Source organism: Macaca nemestrina, chromosome 9, assembly GCF_043159975.1.
Source record: "Macaca nemestrina isolate mMacNem1 chromosome 9, mMacNem.hap1, whole genome shotgun sequence".
NCBI classification, from domain to species: Eukaryota; Metazoa; Chordata; class Mammalia; order Primates; family Cercopithecidae; genus Macaca; species Macaca nemestrina.
In genome coordinates, this window is record NC_092133.1 from 78,211,040 (window position 1) to 78,236,764 (window position 25,725).

The window sequence follows — 25,725 nt, forward strand, 5'->3', positions numbered from 1 at the left end:
AAATACATTTTTTTCTTTAACAAGTTCTAAAAATACTATTCCCTATAATACATATATAATGAGTAAATGTAATTGTTTTCTACAAACATGTAGAACAAACGCAGTAATTACAGGGTTATATTTCATAGAAGCTGCAAAATGAGACACACAGAACAAAAGCTGGGTGGTTATGAATCAAGCCATTCTAGACAATCTTCTGGTGCAGTAGATGTCCTAGTAGATGTCCCTGTAGATCAGCCACAAGTTGGTGATGACAAGGCACAGATAGTATGCAGAGATTTAATTTAAATTATCACTTCAGTCTGACTGCTACTCTTTATTCTTTATAGCAATTGGCATATAAATATTCCTTGATGCCAGAAAGAGTAAAGAATTAATTTCTCCTTTGGCCACTTCTTTGAACTGGCATTTTAACCTCTCTACACATTCATGTTTCTTCTGTTTAAAGGAAGTGATGACATTGATTCTGCCTCCTTCATAGGACTCTAGGAATATTTAATGGAGTAGTACAGATGTGAGTTCTCTGCAACCTGCATAAGTTCTGTGAAAATGATTGGTGTTATCATAAGTGCTAGACTACCAGCAGCAAAGAGAGGCCTGTTTTGCTGATTCATAAGTGCCCAGGTTGGAGACACAGTTGGCAGTACAGAAGGGTGCCCTAGTGGTAAGCTAGAGACAAGGCCTTGCTCACAGTCTTCCTCTGTCACAGAGTTTTAAAAGTTTCAGTGAAATTGGAGATATGACATTCTCATTACTATGGTGAGGAAGTTATTTTGACTTGTTGTTCAATCCTTGAGCAAAAATGAGCCTTTCCTAAAGTCTGCATGCTGTGTCCCTAACACTTGAAGGAGATCCATGGGCCAGGTGGCTGCAGCTCAATGCAGAGGGTGGCTGCAGGTGCTGCAAGGGGGGCTTAAGTTCTGGACAATCATCTCTGTTCAATGGAATTTGTAAGGTCAAAAAGTAGACTTAGAACCAAAGTGATGGGGCTGGGGGAGTGGAGAGGAACAGCCCCTGCCTATGTGAAGTTAGTAGTGGAATAGTTCTCTTCTGAAGGTAAACCTGGTTTTCAAATTGCTTTGTTTATTGCTTGACTTCTCTACCTGCATGAAAGTTTATGCTTTTTAGAATGTGGCAAAACAAGTGGAGCTTGACTTACGTTTCATAATGTAAAGAGCTGATTACGGAGCTGTATTCCAGGACAATGTTCAGCCCTTTAGTCTCTTGAGAAGTTTGGACTCTCTCTCTTATCCATACCCTGCTGAAACATACACTCCTCTAAAACTCATGTTGTTGCCAGAAGTGTGGTATCAAAGCTTAGTTAATACTTTGGACACAGATACTTGGCTAACTTCCTTGTAAATATGCACAGTAAACCTGGGTGGAAGGGTGCCACCCTTTCCTTCTCCCCAGTTAGTGCCAGGACAGGTGGCATCATCCTATCCTAGCCACCTGTCTCCAAACACCCCAGTCTGCCCCAGGGTGGACTCCTTAGCCCACACTCTCAGCACAGCCACTGATCTTGACAATGCAGAATGCAAGCATTTCAGAGACATAATGGTTCATCCCCACCCTGCTGGGAGCTTCCTCTCTCTCACCCTCTTCAGTGCTTGGAGGCTCAACTCCATAGGAAAGAAAAAGGAGAGTCATTCTGTTTCCTTCATCATAGGAAATTTAACTACTTCATTCTCAAATCATGGAATGGTTTAGTTTGGAAAAGCCTCAAAGATCACTTAAGGTACTGAGAATTTACAAATGGGAAAACTGAAGCCCATAAATAGAAAATCTCTTGGCTAAGATCACGATGTTAATTAATGACTGAATTGGACTTGTGTTCAGGTCTGCTGTCTAGTCATTGGCCTTCCTTCTACCCATCGCAATTCCAATGGAAGACAAAATGTGTGCTGGGACACATTTTATCTTATCTAGTTCCGGGCAATCATCTTTATTAATAATGCACCATCATTTAAGAGTATGTGCATGGCATTGCGTTCATTTTCTTTATTGATCATATCAGTGCTATTTCATTTTTCTAAGGACTGTCATAAATAGCTAGGCATGTTTTAGAGATCTCACCTTAAAAATGTTTTTAAAAACTCAAATCGTGACATGAATATGGAAGAGATACTTTTCAGCAGTTGCTAGAAAATGACATATGCATCCCTTATATTAAAACTCTTACTTTCTATACATCTTCCCAGTGAGTGCCTCCTGTACTCCAGAGAAAATCATTTAGAGGTTAGATTATGATAAGGAAATGCCTTTTGCATTTGTTGTGGAATGAATAAAGGATTAAATCTTCAATGCTGCATTGAACAAATTTGCAGAGAACATTAAATATTCTTTACCTTGACATTTCTGATGCCCATGATTTTGAAAACCTTTGAGTCATGGATTGTTGATTACAAATGCCTTATATGCCTCTGACTCAAAATATGATAAGAACTCAAACCAGAAGCATTTTTAAAAGCTTGTTTAAATTTCTGGGATTTTTTTGTTCACTTCAATTCTTTAAGGAATCTGAATAAACAGATTAGCTTTTCCACTTTGAGTTTACAATTAGGGACTGGAACATTTCAGCCAATAATAACCATGTTGATGATAAAAGCACACTATATGTAGCTGTCATCTTAATTTGCTTGAGATTTCGGTACTCTTAAATTTTTGGAGGTGGAGTCTCACTCTGTCATCCAGGCTGGAGTGCAGTGCTGTGATCTTGGCTCACTACAGCCTCGCCTCTCGGGTTCAAGTGATTCTCCTGTCTCAGCTTCTCAAATAGCTGGGATTACAGGCACCTGCCACCATGCCCAGCTAATTTTTCTATTTTTAGGAGAGACGAGGTTTTGCCATTTTGGCCAGGCTGTTCTCAAACTCCTGACCTCAGGTGACCCGTCCACCTCGGCCTCCCAAAGTGCTGGGATTACAGGCGTGAGCCACCGTGCCAGGGCAGTACTCTAAATTTTTAACATAATGTTCTCAATGCACAGTATTCCTGTAAAACCACAATACTACATTGTGAGAGGGCACAGTTCCCATTCAGTTTCCAGTGATACATCTGATTTTTATTATACGCATGGTTAATTTAACATTAGTCTTAGAGCTCCTTTCATTCTGGTTTCCTTATCTCCTCTATGGATTTCCTTGTTTTAATGTTTATGGGTACGTAGTAGGCGTATGTATGTATGGGGACAAAATATATTTTGATACAGGTATGCAATGCAGAATAATCACATTAGGGTAAATGAGATAGCTGTCACCTAAAGCATTTATTATTTCTCTGTGTTACAAACATTCCAATTATACTCTTTCAGTTATTTTTATATATTTTTGTGATGGAGTCTCACTCTGTTGCCCAGGCTGGAGTATAGTGGTGCAGTCATGGCTCACTGCAACCTCTGCCTCCCAGATTCAAGTGATTCTCCTGGCTCAGCCTCCCGACAGTCATGCTCCACCATGCCCAGCTAATTTTTGTAGTTTTACTAGAGACAGGATTTCATGTTGGTCAGGCTGGTCGTGAACTCCTGACCTCAAGTGATCTGCCCACCTCTGCTTCCCAAAGTGCTGGGATTACAGGTGTGAGCCACCATGCCTGTCCTAGTTATTTCTAAATGAATAATAAATTATCATGGACTGTAATCACCCTGTTCTGCTATCAAATACTAGATCTTATTCATTCTCTCTAACTATATTTTTGTAACCATTAACCATCCCCACTTGCCCTGCCCATTAAGCATCCTCACTATCCTTCCCAGCCTCTAGTAAGCATCATTCTACTCTCTATCTCCATGCATGCAGTTGTTTAATTTTTAGCTTCCATAAATGAGTGAGAACATGCAAAGTTTGTCTTTCTGTGCTCCACTGTGTATATGTATCATATTTTCTTTATACATTCATCTGTTGATGGAAACAGGTTGCTTCTAAATCTTGGCTATTGTGAATAGTGCTACAATAAACATGGGTGTGTGGATATCTCTTTGATATACTGATTTCATTTTTGGGGGGTACATACCTAGCAGTGGGATTGGTGGTTTATATGGTAGTTCCATTTTTAGTTTCTTGAGGAACCTCTATATTGTTCTCTATAGTTGTTGTACTGATTTACATTCCCACCGCAAAATACGAGGGTTCCCTTTTCTCCACATTCTCGCTAGCATTTGTTATTGCCTGTCTTTGGATAAAAGCCATTTTAACTGGGACGAGATGATATCTCATTGTAGTTTTGATTTGCATTTCTCTCATGATCAGTGTTGTTAAGCACCTTTTCATCTGCCTGTTTGCTATTCGTGTGTCTTTTTTTTTTTTTTTTTGAGAAATTTCTATTCAGATATTTTGCCCATTTTAAAATCAGATTACTAGATTTTTTCCTATGGAGTTGTTTTAGCTCCTTATGTATTCTGGTTATTAATCCCTTGCCACATGGATAGTTTCCAAATATTTCCTTCCATTCTGTGGGCCGTCAATTCACTTTGTTGATTGTTTTCTTTGCAGTGCAGATGCTTTTAATTTGATGTGATCTTCTTTGTCTATTTTTGCTTTGGTTGCCTGTGCTTTTGGGGTATTACTCAAGCAATATTTACCCTGAAAAATATCCTAGAGAGTATTCCCAATGTTCTCTTTTAGTATTTTCATAGTTTGAGGTCTTAGATTTAAGCCTTTAATCCATTTTGATTTGATTTCTGTATATGACAAGAGATAGGGTTCTAATTTCATTGTTCTGCATATGGATATCCAGTTTTCCCAGCACTATTTAAAGAGACTACACTTTCCGCAATGTTTTCCCCATGTTTGTTGAAAATTAGTTCACTGAAGGTGTATAGATTTAATTCTGGGTTCTCTATTCTATTCCGTTAGTCTATATGTCTGTTTTTATGTACCCATGCTGTTTGGGTTACAATAGCTCTGTAATATAATTTGAGGTCAAGTAGTGTGATTCCTGTAGTTTCGTTCTTTTTGCCCAGGTTGGCTTTGGGTATTCTGGGTCTTTTGTGGCTTCCTATCAAATTTAGGATTATTTTTTTTATTTCTGTGAAGAATGTTATTGGTATTATGATAGGTATTGTATCAAATCCGTAGATTGCTTTGGGTAGTGTGGCATTTTAACAATACTGATTCTTGCAATCCATGAACATGGAATATGTTTATTTTTTGTTTTCTCTGTAATTACTTGCATCAGTGTTGTATAGTTTTCATTGTAGATAACTTTCATTTGTTTGGTGAAGTTTATTCCTAGGTATTTAATTGTATTTGTAGCTATTGTAAATGAGATAACTTTTTTATTTCTTTTTCAGATTGTTTGCTGTTGGTGTATAGAAATGCTATTGATGTGTGTATGCTGATTTTATGTTCTCCAACTTTGCTCACTTTGTTTATCAGTTGTAATAGTTTTTTTGGTGCAGTCTTTAGATGTTTCCAAGTATAAGATTATATCATCTGCAAACAAGAATAATTTGACCTCTTCCTTTCCAACTTGGATGCCATTTATTTCTTTCTCTCGTCTGAGTGCTCTACCTAGAGTTTCCAGTACTATGTTGAATAACTGGAGAAAGTGGGCATTCTTGTCTTGTACCAGCTCTTAGAGGTAAGGCTTTCAGTTGTTCCCTGTTTAGTGTGATACTAGCTGTGAGTCTGTCATATGTGGCTTTTATTGTGTTGAGATATGTTTCTTCCACCCAGTTTTATAAGTATTTTTATTATGATGGGATATTAAATTTTAGCAAATACATTTTCAATATCAATGGAAATAATCATATGGTTTTTCTTCCTCATTCCATTAATATGATGTTATCGTGTTGATTAATTTGCATATGTTGAACCATCTTTGCATCCCTGGAATAAATCCCAAGTGCTCATGATGAATGATTGTTTTAATATGTTATTGAATGCAGTTTGCTAATATTTTGTTGAGGATTTTTGCATCAATGTTTATCAGGGATATTGGCCTATATTTTGCTTTTTTTTTTTTTGATATATCTTTGTCTAGTTTTGTTATCAGTGTAATACTGGCCTAATAGAACTTTGGAACTATTTCCTCCTTCTCTAATTTTTGCAATAGTTTAAGTAGGATTGGTATTAGTTCTTCATTAAACATTTGGTAAAATTTAGCAGTGAAGCCATCTGGTCTTGGACCTTTCTTTGCTGGGATACTTTTTGGTTTTTTTTTTTTTTTTTTTTTTTTTTTGAGATGGAGTCTTCGCTCTGTCACCCAGGCTGGAGAGCAGTGGCAGGATCTCGGCTCACTGCAAGCTCCACCTCCCAGGTTCATGCCATTCTCCTGCCTCAGCCTCCTGAGTAGCTGGGACTACAGGCACCCACCACTACGCCCAGCCAATTTCATGTATTTTTTAGTAGAGACGGAGTTTCACCATGTTAGCCAGAATGGTCTCGATCTCCTGACCTCGTGATCCACCCTCCTCAGCCTCCCAAAGTGCTGGGATTACAGACCTGAGCCACCATGCCCGGCCGGGATACTTTTTATTACAGCTTTGATCTCATTACTTGTTATTGGTCTATTCAGGTTTTGGATTTCTTCATGTTTCAGTCTTGGTAGGTTGTATGTATCTAGGAATTTATCCTCTTCTTCTAGGTTTTTCAATTTATTGACATGTATTTGCTCATATTAATCGCTAATGATTCTTTAAATTTCTTCAATATAAAGTATGACATATCTTTTTCAATCTCTGATTTTATTTATTTGGATCTTCTCTTTTTGTAGTTAATTTAGCTAAAGTTTTGTTGATTTTATCTTTACAAAAAATCAACTTTTCATTTTGTTGATTTTTTGTATTTTTATTTCAATTTTATTTATTTCTGCTATGTTCTTTATTATTTCTTTTCTTCTACTAATTTTAGATTTTGTTTGTTCTTGCTTTTCTATTTCTTTAAAATGCGTCATTAGGTTGTTTATTTGAAATTTTTCTACTTTTTTGATGTAGGCTCTTATTGCTATAAACTTTTCTCTTAGCACTGCTTTTGCTGTACCCCATATATTTTTTAACATTATTATTTTTAAAAACTTTTATTTTAGGTTTGGGGATATATGTGAAGGTTTGTTACATACATAAACTCATGACACAGGGGTTTGTTGTGCAGATTATTTCGTCACCCAGGAAGTAAGTCCCATACCTGATAGTTAATATTTTCTGTTCCTCTCCCTCCTGACACCCTGCACCCTTGAGTAAACCGTAGTGCCTGTTGTTTCCTTCTTTGTGTTCATAAGTTCTCATCATTTAGCTCCCACTTATAAGTGAGAATATGCGGTATTTGGTATTCTGCTCCTACATTAGTTTACTGAGGACAGTAGCCTCCAGCTCCATCCATGTTCTCACCAAGACATAATCTCTTTCTTTTTTTATGGCTGCATAGTATTCCATGGTGTATATGTACCACGTTTTCTTTATATCGTCTGACATTGATGGGCAGTTAGGTTGATTCCATGTCTTTGCTATTGTCAGTAGTGCTGCAATGAACATTCACATGCATGTGTCTTTATAGTAGAATGATGTATATTTATCTGGGTGGTATATACCCAGTAATGGGATTGCTGGATGGAATGGAAGTTCTACTTTTAGCTCTTGGAGGAATCGCCATACTGCCTTCAACAATGGTTGAACTAATGTATGCTTCTATCAAGAGTGTATATGTGTTCCCTGTTCTCCATAACCTCACCAGCATATGTTATGTTTTGGCTTTTAAATACTAGCCATTCTGACTGATGTGAGATGGTATCTCATTGTGGTTTTGATTTGCATTTCTCTAATGATCACTGATATTGTGCTTTTTTCATATGCTTGTTGGCTGCATGTATGTCTTCTTTTGAGAAGTGTCTGTTCATGTCCTTTGCCCACTTTTTGATGGGGTTGTTTTTCTCTTGTAAATTTAAATTCTTTATAGGTGTTGGATATTAGACCTTTGTCAGAGGCATAGTTTGCAAAAATTTACTACCATTCTGTAAGTTGTCTGTTCACTCTGTTGAAAGTTTATTTTTCTGTGCAGAGGCTCTTAAGTTTAATTAGATCCCACTTGTCAATTTTTGCTTTCGTAGTGGTTACTTTTGGTGTCTTTGTCACGAAATTTTTGCCCTTTCCTATGTCTAGGATGGTATTGACTAGGTTGTCTTCCAAGGTTTTTATAGTTTGGGGTTTTATGTTTACATTTTTAATCTATCTCCAGTTGATTTTGGTATATCATATAAGGAAAGGGTCCTGCTTCAGTCTTCTGCATATGGTTGGCCAGTTATCCCAGCATTATTTATTGAATAAGGAGTCTTTTCTCCATTGCTTGTTTTTGTCAGCTTTGTTGAAGATCAGGTAATCATAAATGTGTGGCCTTATTTCTGGGCTCTCAGTTCTGTTCTATTGGTCTCTGTGCCTGTTTCTGCATCAGAATTATGTTATTTTGGTTATTGTAGCCCTGTGGTACAGTTTGAAGTCGAGTAACACGATGCCTTCAGCTTTGTTCTTTTTGCTTGGGATTGTCTCAGCTATTCATGCTCTTTTTTGGTTCCATGTGAATTTTAAAGTTCATATAAAATTTAAATTTAAATTTATGTTCATCTAACATTTAAATTTATATAAAAATTTCAGCCGGACGTGGTGGCTCACGCCTATAATCCCAGTACCTTGGGAGGCTGAGGCAGGCAGATCACCTGAGGTTAGGAGTTCAAAACCAGTCTAGCCAACGTGGTGAAACCCCATCTCTACTAAAAAATACCAAAACATTAGCCAGGCGTGGTGGCACATGCCAGTAGTCTCAGCTACTCGGCAGGCTGAGGCAGGAGAATCATTTGAACCCGGGAGACAGAGGTTGCAGTGAGCTGAGATCGCACCACTGCACTCTAGCCTGGGTGAGAGAGCGAGACTCCCTCTCAAAAAAAAAAAAAAAAAAAAAAAAAATTCCATATGAAATTAAAAATTCTTAAATCTTTCCTGGATTATAGGGTTTCCACTGAGAATTCTGCTGCCAGATGTTCCAAAGCTTCATTGTATGTTATTTGTTTCTTTTCTCCTGCTGCTTTTAGGATCCTTTTTTATCCTTGATCTTTGGTAGTTTGATTGTTGAATGTCTTGAGGTAGGCTTCTTTAGGCTAAATCTGTTCGGCATTCTATAACTTTCTTTAATTGACTATTGATATCTTTCTCTAGATTTTTAAATCTCTCTGTTATTATCCCTTTAAATAAACTTTCTACCCAATTTCTCTCTCTACTTCTTTTTTAAGGCCAATAACTCTTGGATGTGCCTCTTTGAGACTATTTTCTAGATTTGGTAGATGTGCTTCATGCTTTTTGCTTTTGTTTCCTCTGACTTTGTATTTTCTAATAGCCTGTCTTCAAGCTCACTAATTCTGTCATCTGCCTGCCCTATTCTGCTGTTGAGAGACTCTGATACATTCTTGAATATGTCAGCTGAATTTTTCGGCCTTAGAATTTCTTCTTGATTTTTAAAAATGATTTCAATCTTTTTGTTAAATTTATCTGATAGGATTCTGAATTTCTTCTTTGTATTTTCTTGAATTTTGTCAAGCTTCCTTAAAACAGCAATTTTGAATTCTCTATCTGAGATGTCACATATCTCTGTCACTCTGGGACTGGCCACTGGTGACTTACTCAGTTTGTTTGGTGAGGTCATCTTTCCTGAATGGTCTTGATGCTTGAGAATATTCGCCAATGTCTGGGCATTGAAGAGTTGGATATTTTTTGTAATCTTTGCAGTCTAGGCTTGTTTGCATTCATTCTTCTAGGAAAGGCTTTTCATGTTTTCAAATGGAATAGAGTGCTGTGATCTAAGTTTTTTGTCACTGCAACCTTATCAGCATTAGGGGACACAGCAAACCCAGTAACACTGACTTACAGATTCATAGAGGTAGTGCCTTGGTTAAAACCTAAGTCTTGGGTAAAACCTAAGAGAATTCTTTGGATTACCAGGTAGAGATTATTGTTTTCTTCTCTTACTTTCTCTCAAACAAATGAGGTCATTCTCCTCTGTGCTGAGCTGCCTTGAGCTGAGGGAGGTGCTACCACCATTGGAACTGCTCTGGTTCAGACCTGAAGCCAGCACAGCACTGGGTCTCACCCAAGGCTCACAGCAACCATTGCCTGGCTCCCACCTATGTTCATTCAAGACCTAAGGGCTCTTCATTCAGCATGTGGAAATCCAGCTAGGTTTGTGTCCTTCTCTTTATTGATGTGAGCTCCCTTCGGCCCAGGGAGAGTCCAGAAATGTCATGTACAAGCCATGGCCTGGAGTCAGAAACCTTAGGAATCTACCTGGTGCTCTATTTTACTGCAGTTGAGCTGGTAGTGAAGCCACAATACAGTGTTTTTCTACTCCTCTCTTTTCCTCAAGTAGGAGTCTCTCTCTGTGTCCACCATAGTTGTCAATGTTCTGGGTTATACCAAAAGCCAGCACAGCATGCGGGTCTCACCCAAGACCCATGGCAAGTACTGCCTAGCTACCTCTGATGTTTTTTCAGGACCCAAAGGCTCTTCATTCAGCAATACTTGGGTACTGACCACTGGGATGGATGACTACCCTGTGGGTAAGGCTGGTATAAATGCTCCCTCCATGGGTTCAGGCTGAATTCTGCCATATTGATTTCCACTCTCACAGACAGCACTAAGTTCTAATGCAAAGTCCCACAATCACTGTACTCTCTCAAACACATACATTCTTCATACCATGTGGCTCCCGCTGGGAGACACGGAAGAGGTGATGTAGGCAATTCAAGACTGTCTTTTCTACCCTCTTCAGTACCTCCTTCCTTGATATGATGTCAAAACCAGGTTCTGTGATGACTCACCTGATTTTGTTTCTTCTGCAGGTGCTTTCTTGTGTGGATAGTTGTTCAATTTGATATTCTTGTGGGGGAAACAAATGTTGGGAGGGTTCTATTTGGTCATCTTGTTCCCCCTCCCTAAGCTCCTTTGTAGATTTTGAATACCAATCCTCGTGAGCTCGTTACACATCAGTAAGTAAGAGGTGTAGAAGAAAGGAAATAGTGGAAAAGACACTTGAGATTCTCAGTCAAGATTGGGCTTTTACAACCAACTCTCTGCCCTGAGCCTTTATGTTATGAGACAATAAAAATGTAATATTTAAATTCATGCTAAGCTCGAGTGCTAGAATATTAACTAAATGCAGGTAATGTAATCTTCCTCCCACGTTACTATTATTTTAACTGATCTTAAACATAAATGGAAACACAACTCCAGCTAGCATATTTCCTATATTTAAGTCACTCCATCATGAAAAAATAAATAGGTTCATGTAGGAATTGGTAAAGTTCCACAGCTTGAGGCAGAAATTACTGTTTGATAGCCTATCTGATCAGTTATTTAGACACATTCATAAGCAGATCAGATTATTGATCCATAGAACTAATTGATCCAAGAAAATGGCATTTAGTGAAATTGAAATATCAGAATTTATGTCCTGTCTCAGAATCACTGGGCCAGAAAACATAACCCAGGCTTTAATATTAAAATATTGGAGCAGCAAGAATTTGTTATGCATCCACTCTGTGCCTGAGGCTCTGCAGAGCACTGTAGACACAGGCAGAGTCATATACTACAGACAGAATGTTAAGGGTTTATAATCCAGGGGGTTTAAGTTAAATACCCCAGAATCTACTTCACTCTAAAATTGAATGCTAACATGCCCTTAGTGCTTTTTTCATGTAACTCAGAATGATCCTTGTCCTTAACTTGGGTAAGTCCGAAGTTTGACATTCAGGCTACTGGTATTTTCTCATCACTTGACAATACATAAAGAAGTTAAACAAAGAGAGTAATCAGTTTTCTGCTTTTTGTTTCTCAAAGTTCAATTTTCATTGCCCTCTATAGCTGAAGATGTACAGTTTTCTAAGTTGTGAGAAACAAGTCCTATTTACCTATGATTTTCCTTAATTTTTTAGTTAAAAAAATGTGTATGTGTGTGAGTGTATGTGTTTTGTTTTGCTTTTTTTACTTATCCCTTCTTCTTTTCCCCAGGTGCCTGCACCAGACTTACTGGAAAACATTTTTCCAGGGTGAAAAATAATTCTTTAAAAAAGTACAAAATGCCCAAAGCTAGGATAAATTTAATATGAAAGAAATAATTATTAGTCAACTAAAATACCTAATTTCCAAGTTGGCTTACTCTATTGGCCCACATAGAAAGAGATACCTCTTCTGATTAAAGCAAACAAGACCATTTGGTACTATCTTCTTGGCTTCTACTCATACTCTTCCTAGAGTGATACTACTGACACTGGGATATTATACATATGAAGTATATTAGTCAGGGTTCTCTAGAGGGACAGAACTAATAGGATACATGTATATATGAAAGGGAGTTTATTAAGGAGAATTGACTCATACAATCACAAGGTAAAGTCCCATGATAGGCCATCTACAAGTTGAGGAGCAAGGAAGTCAGTGACGGATCAGCATGAGTACAAAAACCTCAAAAGTAGGGAGGCCGGCCACGTGCGGTGGCTCATGCCTGTAATCCTAGTACTTTGGGAGGCCGAGGTGGGTGGATCACGAGGTCAGGAGATCGAGACCATCCTGGCTAACATGGTGAAACCCCGTCTCTACTAAAAATACAAAAAATTAGCCAGGCATGGTGGCGGGCGCCTGTAGTCCCAGCTACTCGGGAGGCTGAAGCAGAAGAATGGCATGTACCTGGGAGGCAGAGCTTGCAGTAAGCCGAGATCACGCCACTGCACTCCAGCCTGGGTCACAGAGCGAGACTCCATCTCAAAAAAAAAAAAAAAAAAAACAGTAGGGAAGCCAACAGTGCAGCCTTCAGTCTGTGGCCCAAGAGCCCCAGGGAAACCACTGGTGTAAGTCCAAGAGTCCAAAAGCTGAAGGACTTGGAGTCTAATGTTTGAGGGCCGGAAGCATCCTGCACGGGAGAAAGATGAAGACCAGAAGACTCAGCAAATCTGCTCTTCCATCTTCTCCTGCTTACTTTATTCTAGCCGTGCGTGGGCAGCTAATTAGACTGTGCTCACCCAGCTTGAGGGTGGGCCTGTCTCCCTTTGTCCACTGACTCAAATGTTAATCTCCTTTGGCAACACCCTCAAAGACACACCCAGGAACAATACTTTGCATTTTTCAATCCAATCGAGTTGACATTTACCATTAACCATCACATGAAGTATGGTTGTAAATAAAAATGAACTCTGTATCATGAAAATCGAAGGTGAAATGGACATTTACTTTTCTGGCAAGTCTGGGTGTGTTTTGCTTGGAAGACAATGGCACTAGGTTGCATATACAGCCTCTAACAAGCAAGCTCCTGAAATATGATTTCTCATTGAGCAAAAATGGTTATTCCATACATAACTGCAGTTTCAGCAGTGCCTTTTTGTTTCTGGTTATTAATTTGTATTTAAGTTGTGCCAAAGTCATTAATTTACTGAGCCAACCTGGAAAATGTAAGGCAGTTAACTTTATAAATGACACCATCATGTTTCAGTATATTTGTGCTTAATGACACTATACCACATGAAAGATTCTAATTTCCTTATACTTGGTGTAACTGGTGGTATTAGAATGCTAAGACTATGGTAGTGTTTGTTGCTTTAATTGTACTGAACTGACTAGATACTAGTAGCTTATTAACAATGCTCACTGTTAAATCCTCATTGTCCAATCTGAAAACTACATTATTGTTAATTTTTTTCTTTTGGAAGCATCAAGTTTCTCAATATTGTGACACTTACACTGCTGTTGAAGTCCTTAAGGATAGAATAAATATGCTAATAACATTCTGGAAGCGACTAACTCTAAGCAAAAGTGAGTAGTACAGCGATATCAAGATGTACACTTTTTTCCCTGGAAAATTATCTCCATCAGGTAATGGGAAAGCACTGCTCTCCATAAAAGCAAAAAAGGAGTTTTAAGCTTAATTCATTGTTACTTTAAAAACCTTCGTATCTGAAGGCTAAGCAAACATTAAGACAATGTGCAACTATCAGAACAATATTTCAAATATTTATATTTAGCTGAATCACCAGATTTGTGAGTTAATCTCTGAGTATTTTCTATATTGAGCCAGATTGTAGCTGCCATTTTTGTGTTTTAATAAGGTTTTCAGTTGTTATCCAAATATGATCCAGTACACGAATTAAAACGGTAAGCTTTGAGGAATAGGTCAGTATTTTTGAATAAACTAACAAAAAACATGTTCATTAGACTAAGATATCAGCAGTATTTGTAGTAGAATTAATGAGTATTGTTGGTGTATATTTTAACTGTTAATAATCAATGCTCTATTTTTTCTATGAAAATTCAACTTCCTAGTCGACTCTCTGCACTCCTTCATTCACTTATTATTTTATGGATTTCCCTCTTGTGTCAGATCTCTAGAAATTCTCACTTTTCATCTGGTTTTAAAATCATTTTCTATTTTTCTCAGCTACTAGAAAACTCTAAACAACACCAGGGCAGAGGACCCATTTGTTTAACAGTGGCTTCTTGATCAGTAATTGCATGCATGAAACAAAGTATCTGAAATAGTTTGCTCTTTACACTATCAATTGGTTGATATTTGAACAAATTGTGTTTAAAGTCACTGCTGCAATTTTGTTTGGCAATGGCATTTTATTTGTTTTAATTCATTTATTTAGTTTCCAAAAATTAAGACCTGAGTAATTTATGACTTTGTTTAGTCTCAACAGAAATAAGTCAATGCTAGCTGGGTGCAGTCACTCACATCTTTAGTCCCAGGTACTTAGGATGCTACGGCTGGACGATCGCTTGAGCCCGGGAGTTCAAGACTGCAGTGAACTCTGATCACTACTGCACTGAAGCCTGGGCAACAGAGTGAGACCCCATCTCCAAAAAAAAAAAAAAAAAAAAAAGTAAAAGAAAAGAGAAAGAAATAAAACAATGTTAATCTGTGTCTTGGCATGAGGTTTCACACTTCCATCAAATGGGTATTATTTTGTACTGATAATGTCTCTGTAAGGGCAGTTTTATTTTTTTTTTTTTTTTTGAGACGGGGTCTCGCTCTGTCACCCAGGCTGGAGTGCAGTGGCCGGATCTCAGCTCACTGCAAGCTCCGCCTCCCGGGTTCACGCCATTCTCCTGCCTCAGCCTTCCGAGTAGCTGGGACTACAGGCGCCCGCCACCTCGCCCGGCTAGTTTTTTGTATTTTTTAGTAGAGACGGGGTTTCACCGGGTTAGCCAGGATGGTCTCGATCTCCTGACCTTGTGATCCACCCGTCTCGGCCTCCCAAAGTGCTGGGATTACAGGCTTGAGCCACCGCGCCCGGCCGAGGGCAGTTTTAAAACAAACTAAAAATATGAAACACTGGATAGTGTTAACCTTATCTAGCTTGGTTTCCTTTGTGTGTACATGGATGCAAATAAATTCCACAATTTCTTTAATTCATATATATGTGTATATGCACATACATATATTCATATATATGTTTATGTGTGTATATATACATGTATACATATGATGAGTACATATGGGGAACCAGTTGAAGGACATTTCTTCTTTTATAAGAAAGGGGAGAAAACAGTCTTCCCGAAAGGTATGTTTACCAGCATGAAAAAGGATTGAGTTTCATATAGGTAGACATTACTGTATTTCTACCATAGGGTTATGTGTGTACATAATCCAGTCTGTGTTTATAATTCACATACCTACTCTCCATTATTTTGATGATTCAGGAAAGTAATTTCTCAAAATGTTTCCTTTTGCAAATGTGCTTTTTAGATAACTTACTGGACCGAAACACTTGGCAGGCATTAGGGTTGACCTTCCCTGCTGGGTTGAAGAGGCTATTTCATCCCCCAGACCTGCAGACTGAAAGTCAGGCAAAGTGCCAGAGATTCTGGCTCTTTGGTACCTGCTGCCTGTGGAATTGAGTTTTACAGAAAGAAAGCATTAGTTGGCAAAAACCTGCTGATCATACCTTTCCCCTTGGAACCCCACAGCACAAGGGCCAGGCTTACTTTTTGATTCAGTGATGGTGGATCGTTTTCACTTCTGTGAAGCAGCATTGTAATATCAGCATCCCACATTTCTCTTCAAATTAAAAACATCACAGTGCTTCTAGGTTTTAAAAAGTTGTATAATTATGCCAAATCATCATAAAATGCTGAAATCTTACTAGTCATTTTATTGCAAATAACTACTGCTAAAATAAAGTAGAATTAGGTAAGTAACTTTTTTGATAAGCATTTACTTTCTTAAGATGTGCTTCTGTTCAGTATGTGTGAACTCCTAAGTTGCCAGTACAGTGGGTGCTATACTAGCACATTTCACCTGTCCTTCACCTCCTCTTCCAGAGTTGCGTGCTATGTGAAGTTTTCCAATTACTGCTGCTTTGTTTGCATTTAGTCACCCAGCCAATGGTTCTCATATTTTATGATGCTTTATAAAAAGCTTCAAGAGCATATTTTAAAAGCACCCTGTCAGATCCCATGAATACGCACTCTGAATCAATTGTTACAGATTGAAGCCAACAAATCTGCATTTTTTCAAGCTTTCCTAGTAACTTTTACTAATACATCCAGAGCATCTTGTTGAGGAATACACAAAAGATTTTGACTGCAGGATTAACCTGTTTATACCAAAGCTTTGTATTCCTGGAATGGAGCCTTTGTAAATGCTGATGACTATTGCATTAATTGATGCTTTGAGATGTAGCAGTACACAACCTGTTCTCTAACATCTGACATTCTACGGGAAAACAAACAAACAAACGGCAAGAAGGAGGGGTTGAAATAACAAATAGTCAACCTGGACAGTATCTGGCCTCCCAAGGGAGGCAGAAGTAGTCCTGAGGGATCCCGGGGTCACAATGTGGTTGTGAAACCCAGAGAGGAGATAAGGGCTGAGTGTTCAATAGGAACAGTGGGAACACGTGCTTCTGGTTGCTGTTTCCTTTTCGCTTATCAGTTTATACATTTCTAAGCTTAGAGTGTGGTATCGAGAAGCAGGGTCTCACTGGGCATGTATTATGCTGAGTTCAGCTGACTTCAGAAAAAGACCAGCAAACATGGCAAAGGATTATAAACTGTAAGGAAGAATACAGTTACAATAGAAAATTTTATGACAAAAATAATGTATCTTTCATGAAAGAGCCGGAGGATGTCCTAGTGTAAGAGGTTCCAGAGTCAGCAATAAGATGTAAGAGTTCTCTCTCTGTCTTTCTCCATATATATATATAGATATAGATATAGATATGTCTTTTTTTTTTTTTTTTGAGACAGAGCAAGACTGTCTCCCACGCTGGAGTACAGTGGCACAATCATGGTTCACTGCAGCCTCAACCTTCTGGGCTCAAGCAATCGTCCCACCTCAGCCTCCCAAGTAGCTGGGACTACATGTGTATAACATCACACCTGGCTATTTTTCTTTTTAGGTGTACTGCTTTTCAGACAGTTACTGCAATTAACATATTGTGCAATTCAGTTCAGTGGTTGGTATAGTTAGGCAAGGGGGTGCTTGTATTGAAACATTCTGGCCTAGGTTTGCCCATATTTCTTGTTTAAAAGTGGATTCTACTGTTGTATTTGTTCTAAGCAGGTGCATCAGTTTGTATCAGCAGTTGGTCATCTGCTTGCCCATTGAAATCAATGTGATTTAGAAGCAAGACATAGAATCTGGACTTAGGGAGTCCTGGGACCTTCATTTACCACTCTTCATTCATTGTCTGTATAGACGTGATAATTATATGTACCTTATGAGTGTTAAATGAATGAGTGTGTGCGGATATGTGACTGGGTGCAGTGGCTCACGCCTGTTATCACAGTGCTTTGAGAGTCCCAGGCGGGCATATTGTTTCAGCCCAAGAGTTCGAGATCAGCCTGGGCAACATGGCAAAATCCTGTTTCTACAAAAAGTACAAAAATTAGCTGGGCATGGTGGTGCACACCTGTAGTTCCAGTTACTGAAGAGGCTGCGGTAGGAGAATCCCTGGAGCCTGGGAGGTCAAGGTTGCAGTGAACTGCGATTGTGCCTCTGCACTCCAGTCTGGGCATCAGAGTGAGACCCTGTCTTTAAAAAAAGAAAGAAAGAAAGAAACGGCATTTACTTGGAAGCACTATAAGTATTCAGTAAATATTCACTGCTTTGTCCCTTTATTATTTAATATTCTCTGCCTTCACGAAATTTGACTCTTACGACTTTTGTGCTCTTATTCACATGAGACTTCTATTTAATTATCTTGTCAACTACTACGTGGTTGATTTAAGGTATGTAAAACAAGCATTCATCTGTTCCACATCATATTTCTCCCTGGGACCACATCCATCTAATACTAAGTGATCTTTGAAGCAGCTCTAATAGGAATTGGTCCCTTGGGACAGGAAAACATCTGCTCCTGCTGTCTCTTGTGCTCACACGTCCCAGGAGTCCTGACCTGGGTACTATCATAGGCAACAGCACCCAGGACACCTGGCCATCTTCCATTCCTAGCCTTCCCTTTGGTGAAGAATGTCCTCAATATTTGTGGCAATTAGCGGCTATTCTTGGGTAACCTTTAGTTAAAAGAGAGTAATCTCATGGGTTAAAGACTAAAAAGAAGACGTGTAATAAAATTCCAGAGAAACAAGTCAACTCTGTCAGTGTTTACGTGAAAAGATAATCTAGGAGATCGATGCTCAGCCTTCTTCAAAAGATGCACAATGGTTTGTAGCAGGGAAAAGGAAAATAAACTTTGACTTGGGATTCATGGTGTGACTCTTGCTTCCACCGCCAACAATCTGTGTGAATTCAAGCAAAACAGCTACTCCTGAATTTCTATTTCCTCCTGTATAAAAAGGGTATACTGAAGCTTCTAATGGTTTGTTGGAAGGAATGAATTGAAGATAAATTGTAATGCTCTAAGACAAAGCTGGCTTACAATATATGCTAGTCTCGTTCTCCTTTTGCCTTTTGAGAATTGCCTTTCTTCGTTTCTTTTACGTAAATAACACTTCCATCATTTCCATCCCACTTTTTCTTTTAAAACTGCTTCTCTGTACACATGGGGCAGCCACCCTATAGCTCCTAAGGGATATACATGTAGCTTTAAAGGGGATGCAGCTGTCTGCATTGTTTGCATTGCCTTGACAGTGGTGGGCACTGGTGTCATAACCCATTGCCATAGCTAAGCCTTTCTCTTTGGTATGGCTGTCTCTGTGCATGCACTAGAACTCGGTATGGTGTATCTCCCCAGAGCTCAGTCAACAAGGAATTGCTAATGTGAAATGCCATCTCTGCTGGCTCTAAACGGAAGACCCTGTTTGCTTTCATAAATGTGTGAAAATTCAAATATTCTCCTACTATTTGATGTCCAAGTTGGTAAATATCAACTAGTAGTAAGTCCCAGCATTTAGTTATAACATATTTGACTTTTGCTTTGAGCCTGAGAATCTTCAACATACTCAGCTGTAAAATGGGAATATCAAAGCTCATGTGTTCTCACATGATTTTTATGGGAAGCAAATGTATAATGTACCTGACAAGGAGACATAGGTACTTGTGTGATGGCCTCAACATGAGATTAAAACCACCAGTGGTTTTCTTATTGATATGTTAATCTCTTATCACATGGGAACTTTTTTCTTTGATGGTCAGTTTGCTTTCATCTTGAAAGAAATCAATTGTTGATGTATGCTGTGTGTTAATTGCCTCGTTAATACTGCTCTGGTACAATAATCAACTTTAGCTGAAATAATTTGGCATGTCCAGTACGGTTCACCTTGGATAGTAAGTGTTGTGTGGTTAAAATGAAGGTATCTATAGCAAACTTGCAACAATCCCAAAACATTGCTTTTCTTATACATCCAGAGGCAGTTTTTTTTTTTTTTCATATTCATTAGTGGCCATTGAAATAGATAAGTAAGTAGTAACTAGGGTAAATAATTAGGTTGCCTGGAAGGTCAGTGAACCATACAGAACTTGCATACGACTAGCTGATGCCTAGTTGTTGAGGTGAACATTGTGATAAAGTCATATTTGCTGGGAGTGGCTGACAGAAAATATTTTGTGAGTGAGTTAAACACCTCACATCTTGACATAAGGCATGTATCAAGCTGTTTATGATAGCATCTGATTCAGAAAAAGTACTTTTTTCAATATTAACCATCCAATGCAAATATTTAAAGCCTGGTTCTGTTTCTATCAAAGAGAATGTTAGGACAGAGATTGTAAAGGAGAGTTACAGAGCCTGCATATTTTCAGATCCTACTGAAATACAGCTAAACTTAGATTGTTTATAAAGAATTGCACATTTCAATATTTTAGTATTTGTCTTACTCCAAATGTCGTTTGGGTTGTCTGGGATTTTATCCTTGGAATATATTGCAAGTGATCTCTGTGTTATTCGCCTCAGCTCCTGAATTCTGATTTATCACCTCTAGTAAGCAAGCCAGTGAGCATCACACAGGAGATTCTCAGGGCTCAGTCATTCGAGAAGTGTGGACTGTTGAAATCCAGGCTTTGTGTACAATCTGGGTAACAAACTGTAAAGGCATGTTTTCTGCCTAAAGCTCTACGGGAAAGCCATTTGCCATATTACTTCCCCCAACAGCGTGCACCCTGATGCTTTGTGGAGAGATGCAGAGTGTGGTCCAATGATAATATTGACCATATGCTTTTCTAAGGCAAGCAGACATACAATAGATATTTTAATTTTGGTAGTTGGGGTATGGAAGGAGGTGGGAAGTGCAGAAAGGAGAGTAACCCATTACCTGTCTGGCCTAAGCTTGTTATGAACTGACAGATGGGTAGCCCCAAGGCTGCTTGCAAAAACAATTTCTTTTTGTCTCCATCACAGAGCCTTGGGGTGTGGTACAGGGAGGGTTGATCAAGAAAGTGGAGGCTTCCCTGATGGAGTGTGAGGCCTGGCAGCAGGACCTGACAAAAGTGAGTAGACTGTCTGGGTCCAGCCAGCTATAGAAGGAAAGAACAGAATAACAGCTACAGCTCGGTGGGAGTTCTGGTACCTGGATTTTCACCCAGGTGGATGCCAGGCCTGATTTACTATCTCTTGAGGAATTTCCAGACTTTGTCAGAGTTCTTCAGGAACTGATCAGATCCAATTTGCTGGTTGGGGGTCATCACTACTTCCATTGGGTCAAATTGGAGTAAGCAGATACCAAGAGTCACTTACGAATCACTAATATCTATTAGATACTGAACATTCTCTCATTTTCTCACATCAACCATGTGAAATAGGTATTATTACTGTCCCTATTTTACAGATGCAGAATCTGTGATTTGTCTGGAACCACAGCTGTAAGTGGTGCAGCTTGGATTTTGATCTCACATTTGATTTTCCCTGTGATGCCTGGGCTCTGGCTCAGGTTTAGATATGCCTCTGAAACAAATGGTAAACAAGGGAACCTAAATGTCCGTAAGTGTCTGCTTATCTAGTTGTCCTTAGTTCAGCATCTTTAAAATACAAAAACAGATTTGTTGAGAATACTCATTTCCATTATTTTAATGAGAATAACAACTCAGCTAACTTTTAACATGAATATATACTAAAACCAAAAGTATTATACTGATGGCAATCTCTACTTCCTTCTTATTAAAACTAATGAGCCATGGAGGACCCTGCCCAGCCTGAGCTACCCAATGTGCCTGTGCTAGCCAGCCTCAGTGTATCCGTTTGTAAAGCACCCCAGACCTTTTGAGTAGGGATGACCACTTCTTAGTTCATGGTATCTATCAGTAATCATGCATATGCAAAATTTTCAACTTCTGCTTAGAGCCTTTACTAATTTTTTTTCTATGAATGCTCTGATTCCTTCCAAATGACTCTGTAAGATGATGGTTGCAGGCTTCATTAGTCCAACCTTCAGAATCACTCAATGTTACAGTCCCAGTTTTCGCTCTCTTATACCGAAATAGGCTTTGCCTGTATTAATGATTGTTGCTGGGCTCTTCGACAAGAGATTTCAAGAATGGGAAAAGCATTTTGAAAGAAGTTTCATGAGGCTGTGGAATTCACAAGCTGTGAGCAGCACTGGCCGATATTTTTCCAGTGTGTTCATTTTTATTCAGTTCCTTATAGCTTTTATGGCTAACAGTTCTAAGACATGTACTGTGCTGTGTTGTGATCAAATTTTCTCCTCTGATAGAAGTCATAACTTGGAAAACTTAGATTCCTAGAGTTGTTGAACATTCTGATCAGAAAGTTCTTTGAGTCCATCCAGTTTAAAATATCACTGATTGGCTGGGTGTGGTGGCTCACACCTGTAATCCCAGCACTTTGGGAGGCCAAGGTGGGAGGATTGCTTGAGCCCAGGAGTTCAAGACCAGCCTGGGCAACATAGCAGGACCACATCTCTAAAACAGACAAACAAATAATAATAAAATATCACTGATATGTTAGTTTTTTCTAACCCATGGTTGATACTCTCAACCACAGATTGAGGAACTTACTTTCTGCCTACCATTTCATCTTTGATCTCTAAAGGTTTGGACCAAATGGTTTTCTTGCCGTAAGCTGAAATACCTTGTCTTATTTTCTTTTCCTATGTATTTGTCCAGGTTGTTTTCTTTGCATTTAGGATAGTGGTTCTCCATATGTGTGCATCAAAATCACCTGGAGTATAAAATACAGATTCCTGGCGCTGGCCCTAGAATCTCTGATTTGGCAGGGTTTAGGGAGAGGCCTGAAACTGCATTTTTAACATGTTCCTGGGTTGTATGGATGATGCTGATTCTCACTTTGGGAATCAGTGACCTAGAAAATGTCTTCTCTTCATCCAAACAAACCCTTAAAATCCCCCAAAGATGCCTTTTTGTCTCCTGGCTAACAACCCCAATTTCTATGACTTTTCTTTTTACAGTTCAGCTTCTCCACCATCTCACCATCCAAACTTCTTCTTGCTTGCCTGTCCTGCTTGCCTATCACTCACTGAATTTCAGGGAGCCAGACTGGCAATATAAATGAGTGAACCATCACAGGTGGGGGTGAGATGAGTCAGGTAGGAAAGACAGCAGAGACTGTCTACCAGGAATCAATGGAGGAATGCAGACCTCACCCAAACAATTCACATTCTTTTTTTTTTTTTTTTTTTTAAGCATTAAGCCTAACTAATAAAATCTGAATTATAAAAAATAATTCAGTTGCCTAGATTTGACCTCAAGGAATGATAGTTTGAAGTCTTAAAATACAATTAAAATGCAGCTTGAACCTGAAAGTGGCAGAGTATCAAGTTATTATCTCCAGTTGTTTGGTTTTCTATTACATGAATCTAATTCTAAAAATAACTCTTAAAGCGTTATAAATTCCTAATTAGGGAGCTACCCAATAACTGATTATATTGACAAAGTCATGCCATAAATAAGAATTAAAAAGTTAATATAATTGATTAGCTAGGATGCCCTCACTCTTGTTTTTGCCATTATTTAAAATTTAATTGCTGTGTAACATTTCCAGATGTTGATTTTGGACATTTTATCATGTGTTTTATTGCCTGTGAGCAGTTTTTATGTATGTAATCGGAGCTTTTCACGTTTCTTGGATGTAGAAAAATCAATTAAAATGGAGCAAATATTTTTGAAACCTAACCAGACTTTTGTCTTTGTTTTCTCATAAAGTTCCTCCATAGAAATGTGTAGCATGGGAACAGAGCCTAATACTTTCTGAATAAGATATTAACAGGCTTGTAGTGGATGCTGGGAATTTAGAAAGCTCTGATTTTTTTTTTTTTTCTGAAGCCTCCCAGTAGAATGTCAGATTAATAAATGGACTGCAGATTTCCACAGGGTTTTTATGACATGTTCCACACACTGTTTTGGTGCAGATTTGGGAAAGCCCTTGTCCACAACCCGGTTCTTACTCACCCATTGATGTTACCTTGTATTCAGTTTTCTTTGGGTGGATCTAGAATAGAATAGAATAGAATAGAATAGAATAGAATAGAATAGAATAGAATAGAATAGAATAGAATAGGTAGATCTTTAACTACAATCCTTAAATGAGGAAAACCCCACCCTGGGCCAGCTGAGCCAGGAATTCCGAGACGAGATGGAACTCCGCTGTGGTATATAGACAGGACTGATTTTCAGGGGGAGTGCACCTGTCTGGACTCCCTGCTGTTCCCATCAATCTATTCCAGCCCTGGGTACCCCTGGAACACCCTACTGTCCAACAACTAAAGGATTAACACGAGTCACCTCCAGAAGCCTCCAGGACCCTTCTGCAGGTGTCTCATTTGATGGGTTAGAAGTTAGGCCACTGCCAGCTGTCTGCACATATTTTACATATCACCCATTTGCAGGTGTTGAAGACTGGTAAGTACCCAGGAGCTGGCAGGTGTTTCAAACATGTCAGTGTACCTGGTGGGGGTGCTTCTGCCCTGCTGATAGGAGACAGCTTCTACCCAACCCGCCTCTTGGTGGCTACATCAGCTTGGCACAGTCTCTCATTGCTGGAGAGCATCCCCCCCTGCGGCAACTCCACCCTTTCCCCGCCTCCAATCTTGGCTGCTTTTCATTGGTTTGTTTGTTTAAATTAACATCTCTTGATTTTCAAAACCTTGCTGATTAACAAAGAAAAACAAATAGGCAAAAACAAAGCAAAAAACAATCTCTCAGTCTAAAACAGATAAACCAACAAACAAAGCCCATGGGCTGCTAGAGGTTGGCTCTTGTAAACTGCAAGAACAGACACTACAAACTCCAGAGCAGAGGGTGCCTGGACATTCCAATCACTTCATGAAGCAGTAGAATGCCCATCTTTCATCTGCTTCTACTGATGACCAATAGTATACCTGTCACAATTTCCAGCCTTTTAGAGCTACTCTTTGATTACACACAACAGGGACTTTTTCTAAGCCTAAGACCTTTTCTGTGTCTTTTAAAACATTGTTTACATCAAAATAATGACATGGATAGGTAAAAGAAAAATACAAAACTACTTGTGCTGTAAAGTAGTTCTATTTTAGAAAAGGAAATCTTGACAAAACTTGAGCCTTGTTAGGAAAAAAGAAAAATGACAAAGCAGTCATGTACAGAAAACCTGGATAGGATTTTCAATCTCCTAGTGCAAAATCTAGCAAAAATGTATGCTAAGGATCCAAAGCAGGAAGTGCTCAGAAAACAAATGCACAAACTCAGCTTAGCCAAGGGGCGAAGCCAGAGAGGGATATAAAGGAACAGAGTAATGGCTGAGGATAGAGGTGAGGAAGCTGGACTCACACAAACTGGGCCTTGCTCAGCCTTCTATAGCACCAGTGTCAGGGCCAGGCACGCAGGAGTGACTAGGAGTTTGAATCGAAATAATGCATGACTAAGAATTAATTTGGGACGGTCTCTAGGTGGAATGATTGGAAATGTTGTTTTACTTTTATTTGAATTTTTTAGTACATGAAAGAAAAGATGCCTGTTTTCTAATCATTGAAATCTTAGTATGTACAGAAATTTTCCTAGCAGAGCACACGAAGATGAAAAAGATCAGATGGGAGATGAGGATCAGGACTCTTTCTGTGAATCGGAACCTCTCTGCTCTGCCCCTTTTCTGGTTTCCTCTGTCTGTCCTTCTCTTGTCTCCATTATTCATCATGTTTCTGCCTTTGATGTCATCTTGTGGGATGTCCCATCTCACTTAGTCATCTATAATTTGTAAGTAGCATTTAAATTATTTGTGTGTCTAATAAAGCTTTATTCTCTTTGGTCTTGATGAATGAAGAAGGCAAGCTGAGCCTGGTTTTTTCCTTTATTGTCTTACTTCCCCAAAGCACCTGAATGAGTTCTGCGTGGTCTTTGTTGACCTGTGGTGAT

At 38.9% G+C, this 25,725-nt stretch overlaps 1 protein-coding gene and 1 long non-coding RNA gene across 17 annotated transcripts in view; both read left to right on the forward strand.

Moving 5' to 3' along the window:
• LOC139356287 (uncharacterized) overlaps nucleotides 1-14,962 on the forward strand; it is a 32,028-nt gene extending 17,066 nt beyond the window's left edge. Inside the window, exon 2 of the long non-coding RNA XR_011607868.1 lies at nucleotides 13,676-14,962. This is a non-coding gene — a long non-coding RNA (uncharacterized lncRNA). The remainder of the gene's footprint in view (nucleotides 1-13,675) is intronic.
• The window catches only part of LOC105469857 (neuregulin 3), a 1,123,162-nt gene that overhangs the window by 245,249 nt on the left and 852,188 nt on the right, over nucleotides 1-25,725 (forward strand). The gene's annotated exons all lie outside the window — the stretch shown is intronic.